General features: G+C 39.7%; 1 protein-coding gene across 5 annotated transcripts in view; it reads right to left on the bottom strand.

Moving 5' to 3' along the window:
• The window catches only part of MYO16 (myosin XVI), a 637,262-nt gene that overhangs the window by 467,145 nt on the left and 152,618 nt on the right, over positions 1 to 17,499 (bottom strand). The gene's annotated exons all lie outside the window — the stretch shown is intronic.

The following is a 17,499-nucleotide window of genomic DNA, read 5'->3' as shown; positions in this document are numbered from 1 at the left end:
GTATGCATACAGCAAAGGAAGCTGGCAATTTCAAATATGGATTCTGGATAAGTCTGTGAGAAACAGGATTTAAAAACAAGCTGATGCATATTGATTTACTAACTAAATGGACTCAAACAATTTGCATTTGAAACTTTCACCAGACATATATTCTAAATGATTAGTCTGGATATTTTCCATATTAATCCCTTTCTGGGAGTTTATTGTATTCTGTATTATAGCTGGTTTTCAAAAAATAATTAGAGACTGTGTCTACATACATGGACCCTAGATTTAAAATTACCTCGACTACGTCCTCACTGAGGTAGAGAGAAAGAGATATACATCACATTTATCTCGGGCAAAGTTACTGCACATGTATGTACACACACAGTTCTCTTCGCAAAGGGTGTGGTCACTTACTTGTATATCTCTTTTTGGATTAGCTGCTTCACTGACAGAACTCTGGCCAGATCAATTATGAGGAGAGAGTACAGGAAACTGTTATATTAGATATCTCATCCCATACACCTACCAGTAGTTTGTCTTTCTGCATTGATTGAATTAATGGGTCTTCCTTTTTCTGCTAGCATGTATTACCATCTCCAACTCTATAATGGCTAGACAAGCATTTCTGTCACAATCATATAAATACTATTATAAATTCAAATAGAATTTAATGCAAAGCTTCTGATATTCACAGAATTTTACCATATTTGTTCAATTTACTTTAATTTTAATACGCTCTCTTTTTCATGTTCATTAAATGATGGGCAATAAAACATTTCTATCTTAGACAACAATAAGACATCAGAACAACCCACTCTCTGTAGTACCATTTCCCCACCCTGTTCTAGCTTAAATTCCAATCTACAGACGTCTCCTTTGCCACCCATTGAAGATTTTTCAAGACTTTCCAAGTTAACAAACACAGCTAAAACAATTGTTCACTCTATTCACGTTTTCAGCTGAAAGGATTGTACGCTGTCTGATTCTCCTATGATTTATGCAGGTTCTCCACCAATATAACTCCTGTGGCTTTATAACTGTGGCAATATAACTCCTGATTTACACCACCGTGAATGGAGTCTTTTTTTTTTTCTGCTCCCATATCATATAAAGCATACCTGGTGTCAAGTTTACACAAATTGGTTTCCAAATAGTGCAAGCAACATAATAAGATCTCATTGTCCAAGAGTTTCTTAATTTGTTACCTTAAATTGCATTTATTTATGTCTTATTATACTTACTTGTTTGACTCTGAATAATTCCTTCACGCTCTTGATATTTACACACTTCAAATGTTTTGTAGATTTATTGGGCTCCAGCCTACTTCCACTAATGTCACTAGAAGCTTTTGATTTGACAATTCAATGGGAGTAGGAAAGAACCCATCAAGTCACCTCTTATTCTTATAAACACTTTCCCTTGTCACTTAGAATTCTTATTATAACTCTTAATTTTGCACTCACAAGCCATTCCATCCAATTCACTGATCATCTTTATTTTTGTTGTCCAAACATCATCCAGTGTTTCAATTTATTTTCAGTAATGATGTGCCCATTAATAAAGATGTTTACTAAACCTAGGCCTAATGTTAATCCCCAATTAGCTGAATAGGCACCTTCCCCAGATTCAATATAATGCCATTCATTGCTATCCTTCACTTATACACTTTCAGACAACTCAGTCCCTGCAAGAGTGCTTAGATCCAATTTGGCCAATTTTGAGAATTGGATTTCATACAACTATCAAATACTTCACTAAAATCCAAATATATTACATCTATCACAATCTACATCTTTGGATTCCAGCCATACACCCTTTGGAGTCAATATCAAAACTTCCAATGATTTCAAATGAAGCAGAATTGTATCTTAAATCCATGTGCACACAGAATACACAGGTAATCAAGTTAGTGTTATCAAGATTCCTTATTCTCTAGCAGTTGTGCCATTTTTCTCTAAATATTTGTAGAATTATTTTACAAGAGATTGAAGTTGGATTTACGAATAACAGTCAGGCTCATTCTTCATTTGGTTTTCAAAGATTGCAATCACATATATCAGGGATCGGCAACTGTTGGCACACAGCCTGCCAGGCTAAGCCCCTGGCGCACCGGGCTGGTTTATTTACCTGCCGTGCCTGCAGGTTTGGCCGATTGCAGCTCCCACTGGCCATGGTTCGCCACTCCAAGCCAATGGGGGCTGCGGGAAGTGGTGCAGGCCGAGGGATGTGCTGGTCAAGGGATGAGAGGCCAACCCTGCGGACACAGCAGGTAAACAAACCAGCCTGGCCCGCCAGGGGGCTTACCTTGGTGGGCCGCATGCCAAAGGTTGCCGATCCCTGACATATATGGTATCTTTCCATTTCTTCCCAGCTATCCATGATTTCTCAAAAGCAACTGTAAGATTTATCTTAAGTTTTTATGTTTTGGGTCTGTTTTATTCCAATGTGCACAAAAATGTAAATTACGAAGTTTCATGCCAACCCTGTGCCTCTTCATAGATTGTTCACAAACTAGTATGAGGTCAATCTCTCCGCATTGGTTTTATCATCCTACCTGCTGTGGTTATGGTGTAGGAAAAAAGTTACTAAAAGGGAATGGGGTCAGTTATACCCCTCAATGTCAGTCAATGTGGAAAATGAAAGTACTACTTTCCAAGGTCTTTGGGGGTCTCTTGGACACCAAACATACAAAAATTAAAATAAAACATGATAGGCAAACCACTGCCTCTTCTTTCTTTAAGTATTCTCAAACTATGATGAAGACAACCTGCCAGTGTTGGTTTTGTGTGCAGCCTTTCATGTAGTTGAAGACCACTATCACATCCCTCCTTTATCTCCTCTTTCCCAAAGTAAACATACCCAGTTTCTTCAACCTTTGCTCATATCGCTTGCATTCCATCCCTTTGATCATCTTTGTCACTTGCCTCTGGATGCTTTCCAGTTTCTCCACAACCTTTCTATACATTGGTTACCAATATTGGACACAGTAGTGCAACTGAGGCCTAACCAGTGCTGAATAGAGCAGTACTATCACCTCCCATGACTTGCATGCTATGCCTCTGTTAATGTAACCTAAAATTGAATTTATTTATTTTTGCAACAGCATTGCACCACAACTCTTAGATCCTTCTCAACAGTGCTGCTGCCAAGCCAGCTATCCCCCATTCTGTATTTGTGCCTTTGGTTTTTCTTCCCCAAGTGTTCCACCTTACATTGGTCTTTGTTGAACTTAATTTTGTTGTCTATAGCCCAGTTCTCCAATTTATCAAGATCCCTCTGAATTTTAGCTCTATTCTCCAAAATATTGGCAACTCGAACGTATTGGCAACTTGATCAGTATGCTTTCGATATTTATATCCAGGTCATTAATAAAGATGTTAAACAAAACTGGACCCAGAACAAATCTCTTTGGAACCCCACATGAGACCTCTCTCCAATTCAACATCATTCCGTTAATAGTTACTCTTTGTTTGTGATCGTTTAACCAATTACGTATCCACTTAATGGTAGTTCTGCCGAGCCCGCATTTCTCCAGCTTACTTATCAGAATGTTGTGTGGGACTCTGTCAAAAGCCTTGCTGAAGTCCAGGTATATCATGTCTACCACGTTCCCCCTACCCACCAATCAGTTACTCTGTCAAAGAAGGAAATGAAGCGGGTTTGGCATGATTTGTTCCTGGTAAATCCATTCTGGCTGCTAGTGATTACCCCTTCATCCTCCTGGTATTCACAAATTGAATGTTTTATACATGGCTCTAGTGGCTTCCCAGATACCAAAGTTAGGCTCAGGAGTTCCCCAGTTCCTCCTTTCCCCCTTTTTTAAAAGATGGGTACAACGTTAGCCCTTCTCCCATCTTCCGGGATCTCTCCTATCATCTGTAAGTTTGCAAATATTATTGCCAGTGGCTCCAAGATTTCTTCAGCTAACTAGTTGGATTGTTTTTATTTTGAGGCAGCAGTTATGATATATTATATGAATTTTTCAGCATAGTTTTTATCATCATACTTTCTGTGGTTTTTCTTTTTTAAAAAAAAATTACCAAAAGAGAGACCCCAGTTAACAGTTGCCTTGAGTATCATCACAATTGTCCAGCAAATTGAGTTTCTTTGAAGATAACAGTGCCAAAATGATTTTCTGGGAAGCCTACACTTGCTAAGAAGAGTTTCTGGGGAAGCTACAACTGTCCTATGCATTTTCTGGCAAGCCCACACTTAACAAATGCTGTTGCTGAGCAAAGACTCACTGTTGAGGAAAAAAAGAAGTGCTGAGTGTAAAAAATCTGTATATTCAGAATATGTCATCTATTTGCTCCATTTGTTCAAAGCAATAGACCATTTACTGCCACTTTGTTGTGTTTGTGCCTTTTATATTGCTATTTGTTTTCATTGTCTAAACATGGGGCCAGTTAGACCCCAACACCTGTACAGTTGTAGCTATTTTTAAAATGTGTTTGATTCTGGGGTCAGTTAGCCTCCCAGCACAAGCACTGGTTTTGAATATAGGAAAATGTTTAACTTGCTTATAGTTTTATAGTTCAGTGATTACAAAAGTCAGTTTTAAATGCATCCCATGTGTCTTGTGCCGCCCCCCCCCCCATTTTAACATACTTGGGGTCTCCAAGACCCCAATATGGAAATAGTTGGATGATTTTTGGTCCAATACAAGGGTTAAGGCTGTGTCCATACTACAGACTTGTGCAGACATGGCTCAAGTAATCACTTTCATATTTGGGAATGCATATCACTTGGATCATTTGCTTTGTATTATGTTATCTAAATATTTTCTTACTGTATTCTGAACAAATTTTGTTTTAACCTACTAATCATGTTAAAACTTCTTGTCTTTGTTTTTCTCACTAAAGACAAAACTAAAACATTCAGTACCTCAGCCATTTTAAGTCATCTTTCACTTCCTTCCCTTTATCAGAAATTAACAAGTATACTTTATTTTTAATTTTATTTGCTCCTGGATATTATTTGAAAGACCCCCCTAAGCTTTGTAAGAACTACCCATAGTTCTTCCCAGTAAGCGCTCACAGTATTTTTGTTTGCTTGTTTCCTGCCATTTACTATTATCAATATAGGATTTTTTATTTAACACCTAAGGGTACAAGAAATCCCTCATTCAAACTGGCTAGAATTTGAGACCCTTACCCACTGCTCCATTAGCCATTCCATTGAGGTTAATGGGAGTTTCATGGAGTTAGGTGCTATTCAACATGAGTAAGGGTATAGAATTAGTCCATACTTCATAGTGATCATTCCTTGCATTCTTCCTTCCTTAATTATAGACTCTTTTTAGGATTTCCCAGAGTTCTTCTAACCTGGTAGATTTCTACACTTTCTGCCTATGCACTTCGTTCACTAGATTTCTTTATTCCCATTAATCTGTTCTCCGAAAATGTAATATAATTGTACTACTGTATTTCCTAGAATGTATTCCTTTTTTCAGGTGAGTGTTAAACAATTCAAGCTGTTCATGTTCACTGGTCCCAACCTTCCCTATTTCTCTCTGTTTCAATCAGTTCCTCCCTACTGGTAAAAAGTAATGGTGGGTTCAATGCTTCCCCCCTCATACAGAGGTGGAAGAGAGAAAAATAAGGTGGTCATGGCATGGGAAGCAGCTCCCTGAAAGGATGCTTCCACCGCTTGCCCATTCCCATGCAGCTATAGACAACTTGTGCTACTGTTCCATGGCTCAGAAGTGGAGGCACTCCAAAGGCTGAAGAGTGATTCTGGGAACAGCTGCTCTTCAAGGCATGTCTCTCTTAGGAACTAATAGGCACACAAGAAGATATCTGCATGGAACTTAATGTTGTTTCTAGGAGAATTTTTCTTCCACTTCGATGCATTTTATTTCCTGCTTAGATGCGAAAAGCTATTAGCAGCACAACATTTCACACAGTTATGCTACCATTTGGGAAAAGACAACAAGGTGACACCATAAAGGGTCAACATCCATATGGTAGATGCTTCCTCTCCATCCAGATCCCTGGGATTTGCACGGTTTGGAGGCTGTGGCCCCTGCTTCCTCCAATCCTTTCAAAGGGGCATTTGTCAGAAGCTCTGCAAGTTAATTGGCCCTCTGTCTACTCTTACTGGTTTAGCGGGGTTATTAACAGAATTTAAAAATAAGTGGTAAGTTTTTAAATCTAAAGTGTATTTACCTTTTCAAAGTAGATACAATATATAGTTAGAACCACACAGACAGGCAGGCTTAGTGGAAGCTTCATTGGAACTATATGTGCTTCTACTTGCTTTGAATTTGGCCCTCTCTACAATTCTATTCATATATATCTATGTTTCTTTAAACAAATTCTACAATTACATCCCGTGTGTAAACATACTGAAGTCAATGGATTTAAACCAGGGATGAATCTGGCTTATTGTGGTAAAATACATTGCAGTTTGCTGAAGGCGCCAGATGTACCCCTCCTTTGTGTCACCTTACTCATGAATTCAGGCACAGAGTCTCCAACAGATGCTTCTGATTTTAGGGAAATTGAAAGTCATATTTTTCCTACTTTCTATGGGCAAATGTTGAGATCTGAAAACCTATCACTAGATACCAGCAGTAGCTGTGTTTGTGAAATGTGAAGCACAGACCTTAGCTGCAGCATTAAGTCACTAAGCTGTCGTGTTTGTCTTTTGAGACTGAATTTAATCAAAACCCCAAACAGTGCACAGCATGAGAAATTACCTCCTGCAACCATTTCATTGTTGCTCATGTAATATCACAGTATTTACTATTTCAAGGTCACATATCGTACACTGTAATATTATAGTCAGCAAAAGGAAACAATGTAAAAAAGTGATATGCAGCCTCAGGCTGTCTGGCTGAAATCTTCATTGAATTGTGTACATGAGGCTTATATGGTTAAATGGGTATATTTAGAATAAATATCGTCCTCACTACTGACCTCTCCAGCTCATAGCCCACATGCAAGTCATGTTAACAATCAAGCCAAATTATCCATTTTTTTAGATTCATTAACTGAATTTTTACCAGCATCAGTTCCTCCAATGTAATAACCTGTAACAGCTGCATGTATGTGCTCTCCCCCTCCCCCCCCCCCGCACTGTTCCTCAGATGTTCTTGTCAACTACTGGAAATGGCCCACCTTGATTATCACGACAAAAGGACACACACACCCCGCTCTCCTGCTGGTAATAGCTCACCTTAAGTGATCACTCTGGTTACAGTGTGTATGGTAACACCCATTGTTTCATGTTCTCTATGTATATAAATCTCCCCATTGTATTTTCCACTGAATGCATCCAATGAAGTGAGCTGTAGCTCATGAAAGCTCATGCTCAAATAAATTTGTTAGTCTCTAAGGTGCCACAAGTCCTCCTTTTCTTTTTGCGAATACAGACTAACATGGCTGCTACTCTGAAACAAGAAAAATCACTTTCTATTTCTTATGCCATATAACCTACGTACTTTATTCAGCTCAGGCTCATAGCTATAGATGTTGTATATTGTCAGCTTGATGTACAAAGGTCTTTAACAGCTACCATTTTTTACATAAAGTTAAGGACACATCTCAGTGTGTTAAGAAGAAAATAGGCTTTCAGCTGAAGTGACAGAAAAGAGGAAGATGACTAAAATATTGGCATGTTAGTTCTGCCTTGCATTTTTTGCATTTGGAATTGTTACTGGGGAACGAAATGTAGACAAAATGAGCTAAAGAAGGAGCTAAAGAAACCCCTCAAAACACTGAACACATATTCCTAGGTCTTTTCCTCTGACACACCAGTGCTTCCTGGCCATCCCTGGAGGAAGTACTACAATTCAGGCTTAGGGAAGAAACAGAATAACAGCAAAAGCCCTGAGAGGAAAGGGCTAACATTCTTTTTAAAAATAATTAATTGCATTCCATTGATACCAAATTGTGTTCATTTGGTTTTAACTTCATAGCTTCCAAGGGAAGATCTCACACCCACAGTGGCCTCTAAGCAAATTCTGACCCATATTTTGTCATGAAGTCCATGCTGGTGGACCCGAGTCCACACAGAGCCCATTCCAGGATCAGAGACTCCAGTTCTTCCCATTCCATTTAACTGTCATTCGCCCAAATCACAATGCATGCCTACCCTATAAAATCTAATTGAAAAATTGAAACTATTTAAAAGTTTTTTAAAAATTGTTCTATAGAGTTTAAAAGTCTATGTAAAAAAACCTGTAATTTCTATTGTTTTCCAGAGTCATTTAAACAAAATTATGATGGAGCAATCCACCACTGATGTGGAGAAATCTTAAGGGGAGAGCTATTAAAGGACTAATACAGACAAGTATTCCCATTACATTAAAACACTTTATTGGAAACGAGTGTGAAGTCTCAAAGGGTAAAATATTGCAGGAGAATCCAATGGCAAGGTGCATGAAAATCTGGTTTCCTCCTTTTGCATACTCTTATATTACAAAAGTACAGATGTGGGCACTCTGCTTTCACGGTCTTTTTTAAAAAAAATTCTCGTTTTTCTCAGGATGCAGGGGATGCCAGCAATAATGGATGCCATCTTTTATCAACTTTGTAAATTAGATGAAAGCAAACAATATGCATTTTAAAATGGCTAAAAGTAAATGTAAGAAAAAAGGAATATAAGTATATTTACAAGATGTGGGGCTCAAACCTGGGAAGCAGTGAGTCTGAAAAATATTGGGGGTCAGATGAAGAACCAGCTGAATGTGAGCTCCCAGTGCAATGCTTTTGGCCAAAAGAGTTAATGCAATCTTTGGATGCAAGAACAGGAGAATTTCAAGTAGGACTAGATAGGTTATTTTATCTCTGTATTTGGCACTGGTGTGACCACTGCTGGAATACTATGTCCAGTTCTAGTATACAGAATTCAAGAAGTATCTTGATAAATTGGAGAGGGTTTAGAGAAAAGTCATGAGACTGATTCAAGGCTTAGAAAATAAGACTCAATTTATTCAGTTTAACCAGAAGAAGGTTAAGGGTGACTTGACTTGATTACAGACTACAAGTATCTGTATGGGGAACAAATAATCAATAATGGGCTCTTCAGTCCAGCAGAGAAAAGCATATGATCCAATAATATGCAAGCTGAAGGGAGACAAATGCAGACTGGAAATAGGATGTAAATTTAACAGTGAGAGTAATTAACCATTGGAACAACTTTCCAAGGGTCATGGGGGACTGTCCATCTCCGGCAATCTTTAAATCAAGATTGGAAGTTTTTTTCTTAAAGCTATGATCTAAGAATTATTTTGGGGAAGTTCTTTGGCTTGTATTACACAGATAGTCAGATTAGATGATCACAAAGGTCCCTTCATGGCTTGGAATCTATGAAATCTACGAGTGGACTTGTGAGTACAGCTGGTTTATAGCCTCACACCACATTGCATGGCGGCAGGAAGGCAGAATTGGAGATTCCCATTAAAGTTAATAGGCAAATTGCCAAATATGAGGTATTGATTTTTGTTTGGTTTGTTCCAACTCCACAGTATCATGTTTGTGTGATCACAGGTGACCTCTTACTTTCTCCTTGCCACACCAAGCTAAGGTAGAACATTGTTTATAATTATGGTAACAAAGCACACACAAAACAAACAAAAAATTATAGTGAAAGAGACCAGAATGGAATGATGGAAGGGATTGATTGGCTGAAGCCAAGGAAGTTGGAGACAAAGGCCTATGAAGCTGGACTTCAGCATTAGACTTCATATCAGTTCAGGTCACTCTATACCTCTAGCAAAACTGGATCCTTGGAGAGGCCTATAATGATCTTAATGGATGGTACCTGTATTTTTCTAAGTAGAACTAATAAACTTTTACAGGGAAATTTTAAAACGATTTTTCAAAAAGTATGGGTATGTCTAACTGCACTTGGGAAGTGAGATTCCCAATATGGGTGGGCAGACTCGTGCTAGCTCAACTTAAGATAGCATAGCACAATAAAACATAGCATTGTGGGCATTGTGGCACTGGCAGCATCTCAAGTTAGCTGCCCAACCTCGGACCAGGGAGTTGGATTGGCTTGCACTCAGGCAGGTAGCCCGAGCTTCTACCAGTGCCCCAGTGTCTACGCTGCTAATTTTAGCGCATTCACTCAAACTGAGCTAGTACATTTCTGTCTACATGCGCTGGGAATTAGATGTACCCTTTACATCACAAATTCCTGATTCAGGCCCTGTTCCTATAAAAACTTACTCACATGATTAACTTTACAGACATTGAGTAGTCCCATTGAAGTAAATATTATATCATAGTCCACTTATGAAAAAAGTCTGCATTTGAAAGTATATAGGCCACAATCCTAATAATTTCATTTAGGAAAACTGAATGAAAACATTCTTAAAATGATTTGAATTCTTGTTATAAGTTTCCTTACACAAATTCGGTTTCAAGCTTAATTGTTGATGAAAGTGATAGGGAACATCTGAACACTTCAGAAAATTAGATACTCTTCACATTTGGGGATCAGTCAGCAGTCTTTAAAAAGTCTGGGTGAAATCCTGACCCAACTGAAATCAAGAGCAAAACTCCCACTGACTTTTATGAGACAAGGATTTTATCCTATATAATCTATTATCTCTAATGTACACAAGTGTGGCCTACTTGAAAAGCATAGGCCAGCTTTAAAGGCTGAATTTAAGGTCTTCCAACTATCAGGCAAGGTGATTGAACACTAGATCAGGAGGGCTCTGAGTTACTACAGAGAATTTTTTATCAGGTGTCCAACTGCTGGGTCTTGCTCACATGCTCAGGGGTCTAAATGATTGCCATATTTGGGGTCTGGAAGGATTTTTTCCCCAGGTCAGATTGGCAGAGATCCTGGGTTGTTTTTTTTTGTGTGTGTGTCTTCCTCTGCAGCATGGGTCATTTTCAGGTTTAAAGTAGTGTAAATGGTGGATTCTCTGTAACTTGGAGTCTTTAAATCATAATTTGAGGACTTCAGTAACTCAGCCAGAGGTTATGGGTCTATTACAGGAGTGGGTGGGTGAGGTTCTGTGACCTGTAATGTGCAGGAGGTCAGACTAGATCATCATGATGGTTCTTTCTGGCCTTAAAGTCTATGAATCTAAAAGCTAGATGGCTTTTTAAAAAGCCATGCTACATTCTGGAGTCCCCCTTCAGGGAGGCTAGCCTCTGACTTTGCCCCTTCTGCCGGTGCCCCCCCCCCACCACCAGCCAGAGCCTCAAGACTCACTCTTCCCCCCCCGGCGGCTGGAGCCAAGAGCCCCCCCTTGGCCAGAGGAGTCCCAGGGCCATCTGGAGCCCTGAGCCCCCTCGTTCCGCCCCCCCCATGGCCAGAGGAGCCCTGGGCCAGCCAGAGCCCTCCGAGCTGCACTGAACCTCCCCAGACCCCAAGCCACCCTGCGGGAAAAACTCTTGTTTCTTCTCTTGTGGGAGAAGTACCAGAACTTTTGATATGCCCCATGCAGGTTCTGGGGTAGTGGAGGAGGCAGTATGTGTTACTCAGCTTCCTGAGTTCCCAGGAAGCTGAATAGCAGATACCACATCTTTGGCCATCCCGGAGCCTGCATGAGGCATAATAAGCAAAAACGTACACTGCCAAACCCACAACTGGTGTCCAGTGTTCGCAGCTGTGTCAGGGCAGGCTCAGCCTTCCCTGGCCTATTATACCCACCACCCATGTGCTACAACTAGACTGCAATTTTTAAAGCTGGGCAGTCTACAAAACCAGTCACAATGTTCATTAAGGACTTGATCCAAAGACCAGTGAAATCGATGGAAAGTCTGCCACTGATAATGCTGGGCTACAGTGCAGGCTCTAAGCTCTAGTGTTCATAGGTCTACACACAATGAAGTGTACAGTGCAGCCCTCAGGAACATTAACATTTTGTTTAACCCAAAATTGCTTATTAACCAGTTTTGTAAACCAGACTTATATACTCCTAGCTATTTCCTTCTAAAATGTGTGCTTTTCATATACATTCAAATTCATAAATATATATCTTCCATATTACAATTAAATAATATTTTACATTTTAATTATACTTTTTTTGCAAAACAAGAAAGTGCCTTATTGTATAGTGTGCATCTTGTACCTTTTTAGTGTATTTATAGAACACAAACCATGCACAGAAGACAAAAAGCACATATGGAATCCCGTAGAAATTCAAATGTATTCAAATTTTATCTCCTTGTGATTTTATGATTGCTTTGAAATGGGTTACTTTGATTACTTAACATCTGTTACCCAATAACCAAAGGCTTTATGTTTCTCAGTGTTCCAACAAAAGGATGCCCTGTGTTGTTGAATTCATCACACACCGTGCCAAACAAATTTAACAACCATGCTGGACCTACAAGACTGAACGATTGCTCTGGTTTGAAAGGTGCCTCTGCCTTCTGGGCATTTGAAACAGCCTCTTTGTTAATGGGTGGCCCAAGCTGGTTGATAGGATGCTTCATTTTTCCATAGGCAGAAAGGATTAAGTTACTAACATCTTGTCTGGTGGACAGTCAGCTGTTTTAGCCTTACACATAAGTATGATTTCCTAATGCAGAACGCATTTGTTTCAACAGCCTCAGATTTATTCAGTTACAGTATAACTATTTTTTTTCCTTTTTATGATCTCAATTCTGCAAAGATTTATGCATATCTATAACTTTACACACCATAAACTTTACTACTCACCATATGTGAACTTGAGCATGTATTCATTTTTTTTCCCAAGGATTGGGACCATGTATGTCACATTGAATGTGTATATGCATATATATCAATCACATTTGCTTTTACAATGGTTCCTCTTAAAATCAACATTTGCCAATGGTTACCAAATAATGGTGTCTGACACACATTTTTCTCCTCTAATTAGAAAAGAAACTAACTGTGGTATCCCAAATGGCAAACGCTGGCATTTCAGTGGCCATTACTGCATGCATAAGTTAATTCAAAGAATTATAAAACCAGGCAATTCTGAGTTAAAGTGAACTTAAAGAAATCCAAACATGTTAAGTTATGAAAATGCACATTTAGGACACCCAGATAAACTTAAATCTGCCCTGTAGTGACACAATATAAAGAACACATGATTCTGATCAATATCTTTTAGCGTTTTTGGTCCAAAATTATATTAAACTGATTCTTAAAGACCCATTTGATTTTTTTGTATTTTCTTTCCTTATATGGCATCACTACAGAATAAATTACTAACAGGTACTCTAAAACTCAGTTCCATTTTAATGCAGTTTTTATCTGGGACTTTCTTTTTTTTTTTAATTAAAAGTTTATACATGAACATTAACTAAAAAACTCACACTTCACTGGTATGCTCCAACTCTACTCTAAAGCAGTGCAAAGCATTCACAGCATATTGGCCAGTTAAACTGGGTTTATTATTTTAGCTTTGTTCCAACACAGCAGCACAAAATAGACTGGAAGGATATAGCCCAGTTTCCCCCAGCCTCCTGTCCTCCAAATTTCCCCCTACCTCTTGCACCTCCCTACGTTCCCAGCATGCATATTCCAAAATATCTTTCCCTTTTGTTACACACACACACACACTTCCCTTACCACCCACCTATGCCTTTGAGAAGAGAAGTGTTTATGCCTATATTCTTGGTGTTACAGGAATCTGAGTTCAAATACATGTAAATTATTAACACTTGGTTAATATCACTTCTCCCCCCAGAGGCCGACCTGTACCTCCTCATTGTGGTGGAGAGGTGCAACATCTGAATGAGGGAATTGCTCATTGGAGCTATGCCATCAGCAATGAAGGCTGGGCCTTGGGCATTATGTGAGGTGGACAGATCCAGTGTGAACCCTGAAAATGATGGCTAGCACAAGTGGCGAAGATACAGGGCAGCAGCTGTGCCTAGCTACCCGAAATGTAGGAAGTTGCCAAGAAAGACTCAGTGGCTTGGGTCACACAGGGTAAAACCAGTACTGGCAGACCAGGAAAAGGTTTGCATTACTGCGCTTCCATCTCATCCCTGTGGAACAAGGTATTCTTTGGGACAATCATTTGCTCTTGCTTGTGATCAACATGAATAACTTAACGCTAAGCACCAGGCTTAAAGCCCCTGTCCTACTCTCAGCTGTAGATGCCCTGCTGGTGCTGTCTTCCCCTGGAGTAAACGTGATGGGTTCATGTCAAAGTCCCTCTGGGGACATGTGTCCTCTGATGTCAGCAAGCATGTCTGCAGTATATCATGACAATGTATTCAATCGTAGCTAGGATCTCTACCAATCCACCAAAATTGAAATCTGGAATGTTGTAACTATTTACAGGTGTGGTCATCAGCTCACTGCCTCACACAAAATGGACCATCTTGGCATATCAATCGCCAGCCTAATGGAAGCAAGGCTGATAGAGAATGGGTGCCATGAGATGCAAGATTATTTATTTCCGTATTCCAGAGGTCCCAACCACTTATACTGGGTAGCATTACTACTGTGAGGTGACACCAAGTCCTCCTTGATAACTTGGGATGCCTGTGTCTTCTCAACTATTTATTGCACATCTTAAAAATTATTATTATATTAGTCTATGTGCCAACAGAGGAATCAGCTGATTTAGTCAAAGTTTATTTCTACAATCAATTGGAATCGTTAGTGTGCACTGTTCCTCCACATGATAATGGCCAATGACCTGTTCAAGCCCAATCAGCAGAGAGCCAATACTGCATTCAGATTGCAGCTGCACAGGAATGGACCAAATGGCAAACGATTGCTGCAGTCAACTGTTCGGCTAAGTGTTGAAAAACAAGATCACATCTAGCTCTCATCCTATTAAATCAGTCCCTCCAGCCCCCTAATTGTTTTTTGTTGCTCTTCCACGAATTCCATTAATTTTATCCACAGCTGCTCAATTTATAAACATTAAAGGTGTGTGAACCTTTCATAATGAAACACAAACACAAAAGCTAGTCCTGGATTTCCTTACCAACATGAAACCCAGCCCTCGTTTGCTTAAAAGGGTTCACAGAAGTTCATACAAGTTTTGATGATTCCGGGTACTGTTTGAAACCAGAGTGTGAAGCAAGCAGCCACTGCCACAGTTGTTGTGGAGACTTTCGGGTGCCACAGTTGTTCAGGTGATTCCCAAAATAGTTCAGTGAATTCTGGGGAACATCATGTCTCAAAATTAAGGAAACAGCCATTGTTAAAGCAGCAGGATTCAGTGAATTAAGGGGCAAGATCTATACAGGGTCCCCCTCCAATTCCAATGATGGTAGATGGGGAAACAGATTATCCCTGTGAAGAGCGTGAGTGTACCAAGAACAGCTAACCACCACCTCACTTCAGAAAAGTGTGTTTGTGTGTGGTGGGTATTTGCAAATCATGGGCCAGCTCCCTGAGATAGAAGCAAAATGGAGAGAGAATACTTGGCCTGTTGAGGGTAAAGGTGTCCTTGGGAAGAGGGACAATGTCTCCTGAATTATTGCCTCAGGTGAAAAAAATATACAAAACTCAGCAGTTTTGTTCTTGAGTTTTTCTTGTTAATTAAAAATATATATAGTTTGATGGATTCCAGGGCACCCCCAAAAAACGTAAGAAGGTTTCTACTAACTCCTCAGCTGAATGTGGTGCATTTAGTGAGACTTTAATATATAAATTTTCAGAACAACATGGGCTCTGATAACATTCAATTTTGCATAAAAAAAACAAACACTGTGAAAATCCCTTCATACCATGTAATTAACTGGTTAATGGTTGTATTAGGATACAGCATGTGTGTGTGCATGTATGATTACCCTGCTTAATTTAAAAGCATACACCCTGCAATGAGCTCTGCATGGGTGCTCTGTGTGCTAAATGTGGCAGGGTCAGGGCTCTAGACAGTCATACCAGGGCAGAGATGTTCTATTATGGCCTATTAACCAGTGTCACTCAAATGAACTCTTTGGAGCCTGTCATAAATATAAAGGGAAGGGTAAACCCCTTTGAAATCCCTCCTGGCCAGGGGAAAGCTCCTCTCACCTGTAAAGGGTTAAGAAGCTAAAGGTAACCTCGCTGGCACCTGACCAAAATGACCAATGAGGAGACAAGATACTTTCAAAAGCTGGGAGGAGGGAGAGGAACAAAGTGTCTGTCTGTAGTCGTCTTGGCCGGGGACAGAACAGGAATGGAGTCTTAGAACTTTTAGTAAGTAATCTAGCTAGGTATGTGTTAGATTATGATTTCTTTAAATGGCTGAGAAAAGAATTGTGCTGAATAGAATAACTATTTCTGTCTGTGTATCTTTTTTGTAACTTAAGGTTTTGCCTAGAGGGGTTCTCTATGTTTTTGAATCTAATTACCCTGTAAGATATATACCATCCTGATTTTACAGGGGGGATTTCTTTATTTCTATTTACTTCTATTTTTTATTAAAAGTCTTCTTGTAAAACACTGAATGCTTTTTCATTGTTCTCAGATCCAAGGGTTTGGGTTTGTGGTCACCTATGCAAATTGGTGAGGCTTTTTATCCAACATTTCCCAGGAAAGGGGGGGTGCAAGTGTTGGGAGGATTGTTCATTGTTCTTAAGATCCAAGGGTCTGGGTCTGTAGTCACCTAGGCAAATTGGTGAGGCTTTTTACCAAACCTTGTCCAGGAAGTGGGGTGCAAGGTTTTGGGAAGTATTTTGGGGGGAAGGACGCGTCCAAACAGCTCTTCCCCAGTAACCAGTATTAGTTTGGTGGTGGTAGCGGCCTGTCCAAGGGGTAATATTTTGTACCTTGGGGAAGTTTTGACCTAAGCTGGTAAAGATAAGCTTAGGAGGTTTTTCATGCAGGTCCCCACATCTGTACCCTAGAGTTCAGAGTGGGGGAGGAACCTTGACATGGTGGCACAGTGGTGGGATTAACCTGAAATCATTTTGAGATCCAGTTGAGATTTTTTGAACTAGAAATACAGATTTTAAAAAGGAATTTTTAGGAAGTCCAGAAGCAGCTTTGAAACTGAAAGCAGCTTGGTTTCTCTCTACTTTGTGGCCAAGCAGAGACAAAAGGGGATTATCTTGTGAATTGCAGATTTTCTTTGCCTGGAGGCAGGGTACTTAACTCCTGCAGGGAAATTCACAGTCTTCCAACCCAGAGGTTTTTTTTTTTCTTTTCTTCCTAAAAGTAAATAGGGGGTGTGTGCTCTACCCATCTGCCTGGAGACAAAAGTGGCAGGGTTTTTTTTAGGATTTTGATTTTTTTTTTTTTTTTTTTTTTACAAGGAGCACAGGTTTGAAAAGAAATTTTTTTTCTTCTTTGGGCTGGGTAAGCAGGTTTCCAAGTAGTTGGAGGTTTTTTGCTTTAATTTGGGCCCAGAGCAGAGACAAGGGAATTGTCTTTTTCTGTAGGCTGACAATCACTATCAGAGAATAGGTATTCTATTCCAGCACAGCAAAATTTTACAGCCAAGTTTTGTTTGTTTATTTCTAAACCTCGGGTGTAAAGTTAGTTAAAAACAGAGAGGTTAGAATGGCCAAATCCTCAGCTCGACTACAGCTGGAATTAGCCAAATTGCAGGCTGAGGAAAAACAAAGGGAACATGAAAGACAGATAGAACTCATGCGGCTGAAGGAGGAGGAGAAG

The sequence above is a fragment of the Lepidochelys olivacea genome (assembly GCF_965140295.1).
Source record: "Lepidochelys olivacea isolate rLepOli2 genome assembly, chromosome: 1".
In the NCBI taxonomy this organism is placed as follows: Eukaryota; Metazoa; Chordata; order Testudines; family Cheloniidae; genus Lepidochelys; species Lepidochelys olivacea.
The sequence above is the reverse complement of the archived record's forward strand: the minus strand, read 5'-3'. Positions and strand labels throughout refer to the sequence as shown.